General features: G+C 34.3%; 1 pseudogene; it reads right to left on the reverse strand.

Annotated features, from left to right (window-relative positions):
• Positions 1–3,229: 3,229 nt before the first annotated feature.
• LOC102858284 lies at positions 3,230–4,168 on the reverse strand (annotated as a pseudogene).
• Between the last annotated feature and the right edge of the window lie 6,297 nt (positions 4,169–10,465).

Below are 10,465 nucleotides of genomic sequence, written 5' to 3' on the forward strand. Positions count from 1 at the left end.
AATATATAAAAGCCCATTGCTGTCCAGTCAGAACAGACTCATAACTAAACCTGCAGTAGATTTTCCAAGGCTTTAAATTGCACACTCTATGCTATACTGAGAAATCATCTGATTAACTTAGAGTAGATATAAAGCATTCCTAACTCTTCTGGGGTGCATGCACATTAAAGACTGATTTAAGAACAGAATTCATTCATAGTCTGGATACCACCAGTATTATAGATTTATTCCTAGCTGTGGTTCATCTGCCTTGTTAACTACCACTGAACAAAACCTGTTGCCACCAGGTTAATTCCCATATGTAGCACCTCTACCAGGGATGAACTATACCACGGATTTTCCAAGGCTGTACTGATGCAGATTTCTCCATCTTTCTCATGTATAGAATAGCTAGTGAATTTGAGCTGCCAACTTTTCATTACCAGCTTAATCACTGTTTAGCCACCAGGACTTTTTTTACCACCATTATATGTTATTGTTGTGTACCACAGATTCAGAACTGACCCATAGCTGACCCCCTGGCAGGTTTTCAGAGGCAGTTAATTGCACAGGAGATTGCCGATCTTTCTGCAGAGTAGCTGATGGCCTCGAACCACGTACTTTCAAGATTGCAGAATAGCTTCTTGCCACTCGGCCACCAGAGCTCCCACTAAGAGTGGAAAATATACAGATATGAGCCAATTTTCCTTTTAACATTTATTTGTAATTACATCCAGAAATGGATAATAAGGTTTTTTTAAAAAAAAAATGTTTATGGTATCTCCACTATGTCACTAACTTAATGAAACCTATTCTCAATTTTTAATTGTTTTGTTTCAGTTAATAACATCATCCTCCTAAACACATTGTCAAGATATATGACCAAAGTTCTTTTTTAAACTTTGTTTTTAAAGGCATATAGTTTTACTATCATTCCATTCAATGACAAAGTATTTCATTTACAGATAGGTCTTATTTTGATCTTACATTACCATTTCCTCCACTGAAAAGTTAATTATACTCAAGAGAATGTGCTATACTAATCTATTTTACAAAAATAAAAATCTTATGACATGATAGGGGTTAAATGATCAGTGACATTTAATTCTTAATATGAATAGATTAATAAATTAACGGGTGGAAGAACAAATGAAACATTTTGAAGACATTTTTACTGTTATGTGACAATTATATATAGATAAATTCATCATATAAATTATTCATATGAATTACTATATTAAAGAAGAATTTGTGCCTGCTAAAGAAACAGTCATAGATCCGTTCATCATATAATAAATATTCTATTAATTATGTTTCTATGCCACAGTAACTTTTTGGGGGTTTTTTGTTTATTTTTTGCTAGAGTCTATTTAATGTAAAAACTCCATTAGTATTGAGTCTTTGCTATATCATTCCCTCTTCTGTAGGTATTAATGATTTTTTTAGAATTTAAATAATGAAAAGGTCTAATAGATCAAAATAAAGCAACAGTTAAAAAAATAAAAAATAAAAAATTTTCAAAAAATGAAAAAAATCAACAATTATACATTTATTTCCATAAATAATAGTCTCAAAATACATTAAAAATGATACCAGTCAGGATTATTGAAAAGAAATTCACCAGTATAATTATATTTTATTTTTGTTTATTAGATTAGGATAGCTACACAAAAATGAAAGGACTTTTTAATAAATTAACATATTGATAAATTTTTTAAAATATCTTTCACACATAAAATATTTTTAAATAATCACTTCAAAGTTACACACAAACACAATTTCATTGAGACCAGCCTCTAATGAATACAAAATATGAAATTTTACAAAAATTGGCTAAAGTGGCTCTGGTGTTCTAGAAGCAAGAAGCTGGGCTGCATTCCTGAAGGCATATGGTTTGAGTCCACCAGCTGCTCCACAGGAGAAAGATAGGTAATCTCCTTTCTTGTGATTAATTGCCTCTGAAAACTTACTGGAAGGTCAGCTATGCGTGGGTTCAAACTTGACGGTACACAATAACAACAGTAACAAAGTGGCACTACTCTTTAAGTTGAATATATCCATTAAGTCTTCATTTCCTACAATCAAGGTTGCATCATCTGTATATCACAGATGCTAATTTGGATATCACAAATTCCTCCAATCCTGATGCCTCAATTGTCATCTCCAACTTCTCAAATTATTTTTCCAGCGTATGCATTAATAGGTTTGCTGAATATGTACAATCCTAATGTATATCTTATTGATAAAGCTAAAAGATATATAGCCTTCAGTATAGATTATACTCCAACAGAAATAAATAACAAATCCTCACAAATGGTTCAATAAATAACATCATAATAAACAGAGAAAAGATATAAATTGTCAAAGATTTTACTTTACTTGCATCCATAAGCAACATACATGAAAGCAGCAGTCAAAAAAGTAAAATTAGCTATTGCACTGGGAAGATCCACTCTCAGGAACCTCTTTAAAGTGCTAGAGTGAGAATGTCATTTAAAAATTAAGATACATTTGACTCAAGCTATGCTATTATTAATTATTTCATATACATTTGAAAGTTGGGCAATTAAAAGTAAGACTGAAAAAAAAATTGATAGCTTTGAATTCTGATGTGGGTGAAGATTATTAACTGAAGCATATGAGCTGCCAAAAGAACACACAAGCTGTTTTAGAAGAAGTGCAGTCAAAATATCCCTTGGAGCCAAGATGGCAAGACTTTGTTGCACATACTGTGGGTGTATTATAAGGAAGGGCTAGTCCCTGGAGCAAGGGAAGCTTGGCAAATGCTTGTAAACTGGAGGATCAGTAAAGAAAGAAGAAGGTCCTCAAGTAGACGAATTGATACAGTGGTTGCACAGTGGGCTTAAGCATAGCAAAGATTGTAAAAATGGCACAAGATTGGAAGTGGTTCCCTCTATTGTACATAGAGTTTCTGTAAGTCAGAGTCACCTTGATGGGAGCTAACACCAAACAGCAATATATATTCAATGCAAAAATAATTTTTCAACATTAACAAATAGGTGTGAAAAACAATGTTTATGAACTTTGTAAGTAAATTAGTACAATTAGACATTGCAAAATTCACAGGAGAACAGTGTATCAGGTAACTAATCAGAACTGCAAATTTGAAGCTTAATTTCTAAGTTCTTGGTGGATGGCGGATTTTAAAAAAAGAAAATCAGTCTCAAAAGTACCACCTTCCTAGATGAACAAAGCCCTTTAAAGAAAATTTCTAAAACAGCTTATTTCTTTATAACAGGCCTTACTCCCACCCCATTAACCTTTTTACTGCGCCTCTTACATCTTTATTCCTGAGGGTGTAGATCAGAGGATTAAGGCTAGGTGTGACAACAGTATAAAAGAGGGCAATGAACTTGCCTTGATCTTGAGAATTTCCAGATGGTGGTTGGAGATATATGCACATAACTGGAATAAAAAAGAGGGATACCACCATAAGATGGGCTCCACATGTTCCAAAAACTTTCTGAAGCCCAGCTGTTGACTGCATTCTCAGCACAGCCCGGGCAATGGCACCATAGGAACTGAGAATGAGAATAAGTGGTATGGTTACGAAAATGGAACTCATGACCATGAGGGTCATTTCATTAGCATGAATGTCAACACATGACAATCGCAGCAGTGCTGGAACTTCACATACAAAGTGATCTATTTGTCGATGTCCACACAAGGGTACCCAAAGGGTAAAAGAAGAATGAATTGCAGAGACAATTAAACCACTTACCCAGGAAGCCACAGCCAAAAGCTGGCAAAAACGAGGATGCATGAGGACCGTGTAATGCAAGGGTTTACAAACAGCTGCATAACGGTCATAGGACATCACCACCAGTAGGACACATTCTGTGACTCCCAGTGCAAGGAAACAGTACAGTTGAATTATGCAACCAATATAAGAGATGGTCTTTTCAGGACCTCGAAGGTTGACCAGCAACTGAGGGATAGAGCTGGTAGTATAACAGAGATCTAGAAAAGAGAGATTTGAAAGGAAGAAGTACATGGGAGTGTGGAGATGGGAGTCCAGGTATGACAGGATAATGATGAACAGGTTTCCAACCAGTGTCATAAAGTAGAATATCAATATAAGCACAAAGAGAACCACTTCCAGGTGAGGCCAATTAGAAAAACCCAGGAGAATAAAGTAATTGTCATAAGTTACATTTGTTTCCATTATCAGTTATTTCCTGTGACCTGGAAGGGAAAAAAAAGCAAAGCACACACACACTCAAAGTGCACATAAACTCAAAGACTGCATAATAGTTGTAAAATCTTTGCAGAAAGATTTGACAATGAGTGAAATGCATGCCACTTCCAAATATAATGGTGGGTTCCATTGTGACAGTAGCATTTTTATAGCTTTCTTTTTATATTTCATTTGATATTTGTCTTGTTACAAATAAAAGCAATGCTTTTGCATCCTTTAGCACTTAGATGAATGGAAATTAAAAATATCCCATAGGATAAAAAGCTATGTTCCACAAACTATAACCTTGTTTTACCAAAAAGAAAGTTATATTTATTTCAACTTTTTCTCATTTGGGGGCTCTTTCCAGTATCACAATTATGGAGAAAGTAGTCACTCCATTCTTAATGATTCTATATATACTTAAAAGTTCACCAAAAATGAAAAACAATTCAAGAGTAACTTTAGAGTAGTCATGTCATGAAAATTTCAACTTCACTTGGATATGATTATAGAAAGAACATAGTATTTTGTTTATTTAGGCTAAAACTTACTTCTTGATTAAAAAATTAGCATGCAAATGGATATATCAAATATACATCTACCAACTCTTACATACTCACAATAGAACCAAGGCTGAAAATCTTAGTTCTGATGAATAGATTTCCTTGTGGAAAGAGTTTCTCAAGGAAAGGCAAAATATCACTAAATTTTGAAGGAAAAAATTGGAAATGGAAGAAAATTATTAGGAGGAAGTGAAATAAAAAGGGAGTGTTTGAATGGAAAAAATGGAGAACTCTGACTATAGTGGTCAAAGTTGAGATTGTGTGTATCACAAAATTATGAGACTTAGACCACATTGTTTGCAGACAGTTTATACAACATTTTAGTACAACAGCTGATGCTTTATTTAAATTCTGAATCAGAAACTATAATTACTTCATGGATTTTGACTCTCTAAACTTTCAGAATGCAGCTTCTAAATATTTAGTAACACAGCTAAAGATGTGTGAGCTTTACAAGTTTACCTTAGGGGTTTTATGTGTTTGGGGTTTTTTTTAAAGAATGTAAGACATTGAAATATGCATTAACGGTCTGATTTTTTTCACTTGATTCTTTTCTCTTATGGACTATTAATTATCTAAAGGAAAGAGAAACACTTTCATTTACTATGTAGTTATTGCTATAAGAAGGGGTCTTGGTAGGTAGTACAATGTTTCCAAGTTCAGCTGTCTACCAGAAGATTGGCAGTTGTAGGGATAAAGATTTAGCAATTTGCTCTCATTAAGATTACAAAAACTGCCTTATGGAACAATTCCACTGTCACAGAACAACTCTGTGGATTGAAAATGAACTTAATGGCACCTAATAACAGCAATAAAAATTACGATAAGATAAAGTGATCTGCCATTCTATATTTCTAAATACCATTGTCATTTCTCTTTTTCTCATTTTCTAGTGAGTAAGAAAGACCACTCTAAATGTCAAGGCACTTGACATGGCCAGAGTTTCTAGATCAAAGGTAATAAGTTTCACTCAATTTTGTCAGTTTGATTATTTTTCTAAACTTACTCCTGCTTTACGATTCTCAGTTTGCTTGCTTCCAGGAAGCATGTGAACTTAGTGGTCATGCTAATTCTCTTGGATAGATGTCCCTCAGACTAACTGCAAAAGATTTTTTTTTTGTTCTCCAAGTTTATGCTCTTACAATGCTTAGTACTTTCATTAATCTAACTCTCAAACATCTACCCATCAGATATACTTAAGCTAACTCTTCATATTTGTCTCGGTCTTGTCTTTATAAACCCTTGTCAGAATCAACCTGTTGGAGTTATTTTTCCACATCGCACCAGTTTCACTCTTTGAGATGTACCTAAACTAATTTGAACTTTATTTTAGCTTGCAATAACTGTTCTTGCTTTTGTATTAAGAGAGTCTGCATTTTTCTGCTACAATGCGGGCAAGACTCAGCCATAACAGATCATCTTGCATACATCTCCTTTAGGATACTCTGAATTACTCAAATATTGTGATCTTGACTCTCAAATAAGGGGATTTTTGAATGATTGAATGTTTGAATGATTTACTTGTTGCTGGACAGTAGAAATAGTGAATCTGATCTAAGGATGTGTGACCAGCTCAGGTACCACAACTGTTTTGATAGAGGGACATCATGCTTGGGAGGGTGGAGGGACAGCGCAGGAGGGGAAGACCCTCTATGAGATGGGTAATCGGGATGGGTGTGTCAGAGGCGGTGCGGTTGGCGCAGGATAGAGCAGGGTTTAGGGCTGTTGTGCATAGGGTCGCTATGAGTCGGAAACGACTCGACGGCACATAACAACAACAATTAATTTTCATTTTAATATTATTAATATTATTGGTAAGACAATCATTTCCTTGCTATTAAAATATTCTGTGTATTTAATTAGTCAGAATTTATTCAGGAACATTATCCAGCATTCTGCTTATAAATTAAATTTTGTTATATTGTAAATCAGTGAAGATTCCCTTAGTTTATCATGATTAGTAAGAATCAACTTGTTTGTACACTACAACGAATACAACAGTCTTGCAATCTTGTGAATAGTGATAGAAAAAATTCATGAAATGTTTTTAATTGCTCTAGAATGAGAAATATTTTAACACACAAATACAAGCAAAAAGAACAAAAGTATTGTGGGTGCTCCTTCTGATACAGACACCATTTTCTTCTCTTCTATGACTGCCTGAATTCCTTACATATTAAATTTTAAAAGTGTCTTTAGAAGTGTCATGAACCCAGTGCCCATCAATAAACGAATGGATAGAGAGGCTCTGGTTTATTCACACAATGGAATGCTATGCAGCATTGAAAGATAGAGAGCTCATGAAATATTATGCAAAATGGATGACCTTAGAGGACATTATGCTGAGTGAAATATCTCAGCCACGAAAGGACAAATATTGCGTAAGGTAACTGTTGTAAAATGGGACTGACATCAGCGTTGAGGGAAGACAGAAAAGGAGGGGAGGAATAATGTATATTGCATTGAAATACATGAGGAAGGATTTTTTTCTTTTCAAGAAGAGTGATTTGGGGAGGAGGGGTTGGGCAGGGAGAAAAGTGCAACAATAAGTGACTGGAAATCCTAAGTCTCTGTAAACTTTCATTAAAATTAATAAATAAAAAATATTAAAAAATGTGTCATGAACCTATGGAAAAGAGGGAAATAATGGTCCTATCAAAAGTATCTAAAAGGAATATATGATTAGGTATTATTTGCATGACAAGAGTGCAGAATAAGAGCTGCATCATAAAGTGGACTGGAGGAGGGGGAGAACTGTATAACAATGAAATAAATTTTTTTTCTTTTTGAAGAGAAAAGTGAACTGGGGGGAGGGGTAGGCAGGGAGGAAAATGTGCAGCAACTAATAAATGGAAATCCAAGTTCTCTATAAACTTTCATTAAAATCTCAATTTAAAAAAAAATGAAAAAAGTACCTGTGGAACAGGTACTTTTATGGGGGGAAATGAAGGGCTTATCACTTTTTTACCCCATTATGGCTAACATTATTTTCCTAATTTTGTCATTTTATAATTTATATGTTTTTAAGCAGTGTGTCATTAATGTCTGCTAGTACTGACCTTCCTGTGTCACGGTGCCTGTCATTCTCTTCATCTATTCCCTCATCATCTATAAACTGATGTGAGGGCTCTGCAGTTCTCAGGCAATCTGAACATACCATCCTAATTGCTTTTCTATATCATCTTTTCCAGTATTACAAATATCACTATCGGAAGCAGTGTCTGAGTATAATTGTCTTTAATCTTGTCACAGAAGAAGACAAAGCCTGAGCCTATGCAAAAGATTTGTTTTTAGCAAAATGTGTTAACTCTTTAGGGCATTCAAGCTATCAGGGGATATATCCTTAATTCTGGAACAGAAAGAGCCTTTATGGAAACAATTGAAGAATTTAGCATGTTTTTCTTAATTAGGACCATTGAGAAGACAAATCCCAAAGTGGTAATTAATATCCTTCAAGAAGATATCCTCGTTAGAATACTACAATTTTCAGAAGACTCTTTACAAAAGTTCATTCAACATCACATTGAACTAGTTTTGAGATGAAAATTAATTTATCGATCAATTAACAGGAAAAAGACATGCTTTGAATTGCATTGTCAATGATGGGAATGAGATATACAGAATCACCTACTCTTTCTTTTATACTTTTTTACTTTTTTTTTAACCTAGTTATCTTTTTTTGCTTGTATTTATTCATTGTTACAAATTTTCTCTCCACCTTTACCTTCCCTCTCCTAGCCCACCCCTCAGCGCCTTGTTCCAGATTGTTCTCACCAATTTCTCCATCAAACTAATTTCAATTTCATAGAACAACTGATCATATGCACAGAAGTTTGGAAGTCATCAAAGTTAAAAGAAGGACTAGAATATGTGAAGACTAAACTATTGACATTGCACACTTTGAGTATCATCCTGTACCATTCATGCCTTCTTGAGAAGACTTGAGAATTAATTATTTGAGTAAGCATGATGATAACTTTAAAAAGTTCCTAAGTCACACTCAATCTTTCTTTCTCTCTTATATCAACAGCTCCCAAATGAGACCTAGCTTTGCTTTACATATAAATGTTTCAATAACTCTATCTGCAGCAGTATCTTCATGACTGGATGAAGATATTCTTCACAGGCTACTTTTCCCTACTTTTCAGTATTTGTGGATCCATGGAAAGAGTTAGATACCAGGATAGCCCAACTGAAAAACTGTACAGATTTCTTCCTAGAAAATAAAATGTAACCAAAGAGTTGCAGTGTTTTACCAATTCTATCAGTAATAGTTGAGATTCAATGAGCCAATTGCTAATAGACAAAAAGTATTGTTGTTGTTATTAGGTGCCATCAAAATAAGTACAACTCATAGCAATCATGAACAACAGATCTGAAACTTGCACTCTCCTGTGCCATCCTCAGAATCTCTGATATGCTCAAGCCCATTATTACAGTCACTGTGTCAGTCCATTCCGTCTTATTAAGGGTCTTCTTTTCCTTCTTTGACCCTCCAAATTTTTCAGCATGATATCTTTTTCCAATTACTGTCCCCTCCTGACAACCCGAAAAAAGTATGTGAGACAGTTTCACCATCCTTGTGTCTAAGGAATACTCTGGTACTACTTCCTCTAACAGAGATTTTTTTTGTTCTTTTGCCTATCTATGGGATAGTCCATACATTTCTCCAGAACCGCAATTCAGAGGTTCAATTATCTGTCATTCTTATTCATTGCTCAACTTTCAGATCAGATATATTAAAGTATCAGATATATTAAATATTTATTTTGTTTTCCTCATAATATGGAAGCTGAAAATGTCCTACATTCAGACAAGTGCTCTTGTTTGCCAGAATGAAAAATATTCATGGTGTGTTAGGCAAATATTCTTCACAACAAACAACCCAAAAATTCAGTGAATTAAAATAAGAGGAATTTTTCTTTTCTCTTACTCACCAAGCTTGGGTCAAATATGGTGATTCTGCTCCAAATTTAGCTCTAAGGTAGATTCAGGCTTCTATTCAGAGATACTCTAAAATATAAGCTAAAATGATAGCAGCTATCTGTGCTTCTTTCATAACAAACACAGGCACAATCAAAACCATTCATGCAAAAGAATAAATGAAGGAAGATAAGAATCATCCAGCCTATTAGACATGAGATTAACAAGAATTTCCTTCACCAAGACTGATGTTGCTGTTGGGACCCTTCAAGTCAGAACTGACTCATAACTGACCCTCTGGCAAGTTTTCAGAGGCAGTTAATCACACAGAAGGAGATTGATCATTCTTCTCCCATGGACAATACTTGACATAGCCACCACAATTTCTATGCATCCAACTTGTCAGATTCTCCCAAACTCCTAACATGGCAAAATTCTCCAAAAACCTATTCCAGCAATATGCTAAAAGATTGATTACCTTTGATACTTTCTAACATCTAGAGGGTAGTTCTTTGTCCTCTTGGGAATAGTCACATTTTTCTAAGCACAGATTTTATTTCCCTTTACTGAAGAAATCGTGAGAGTATAAATTATGGACTTATAAAGATATTTTATATCACCATAATATCACATATAATTTCTAACCTAAGAATATATTTTATTGTAAAATTAAGTATAACATTTAGTTCATTGCTCTGAATTTACTGACTTTACCACTGTATCCATAAACAATACCATAAAAAATGGAGAAAAGATGGAAATCATCCAGTATTCCATTTCACTTGAATTCACAATCAAT

Source organism: Elephantulus edwardii, unplaced genomic scaffold, assembly GCF_000299155.1.
Source record: "Elephantulus edwardii isolate Elephantulus edwardi_28Jun2011 unplaced genomic scaffold, EleEdw1.0 scaffold00184, whole genome shotgun sequence".
Lineage (NCBI taxonomy): Eukaryota > Metazoa > Chordata > Mammalia > Macroscelidea > Macroscelididae > Elephantulus > Elephantulus edwardii.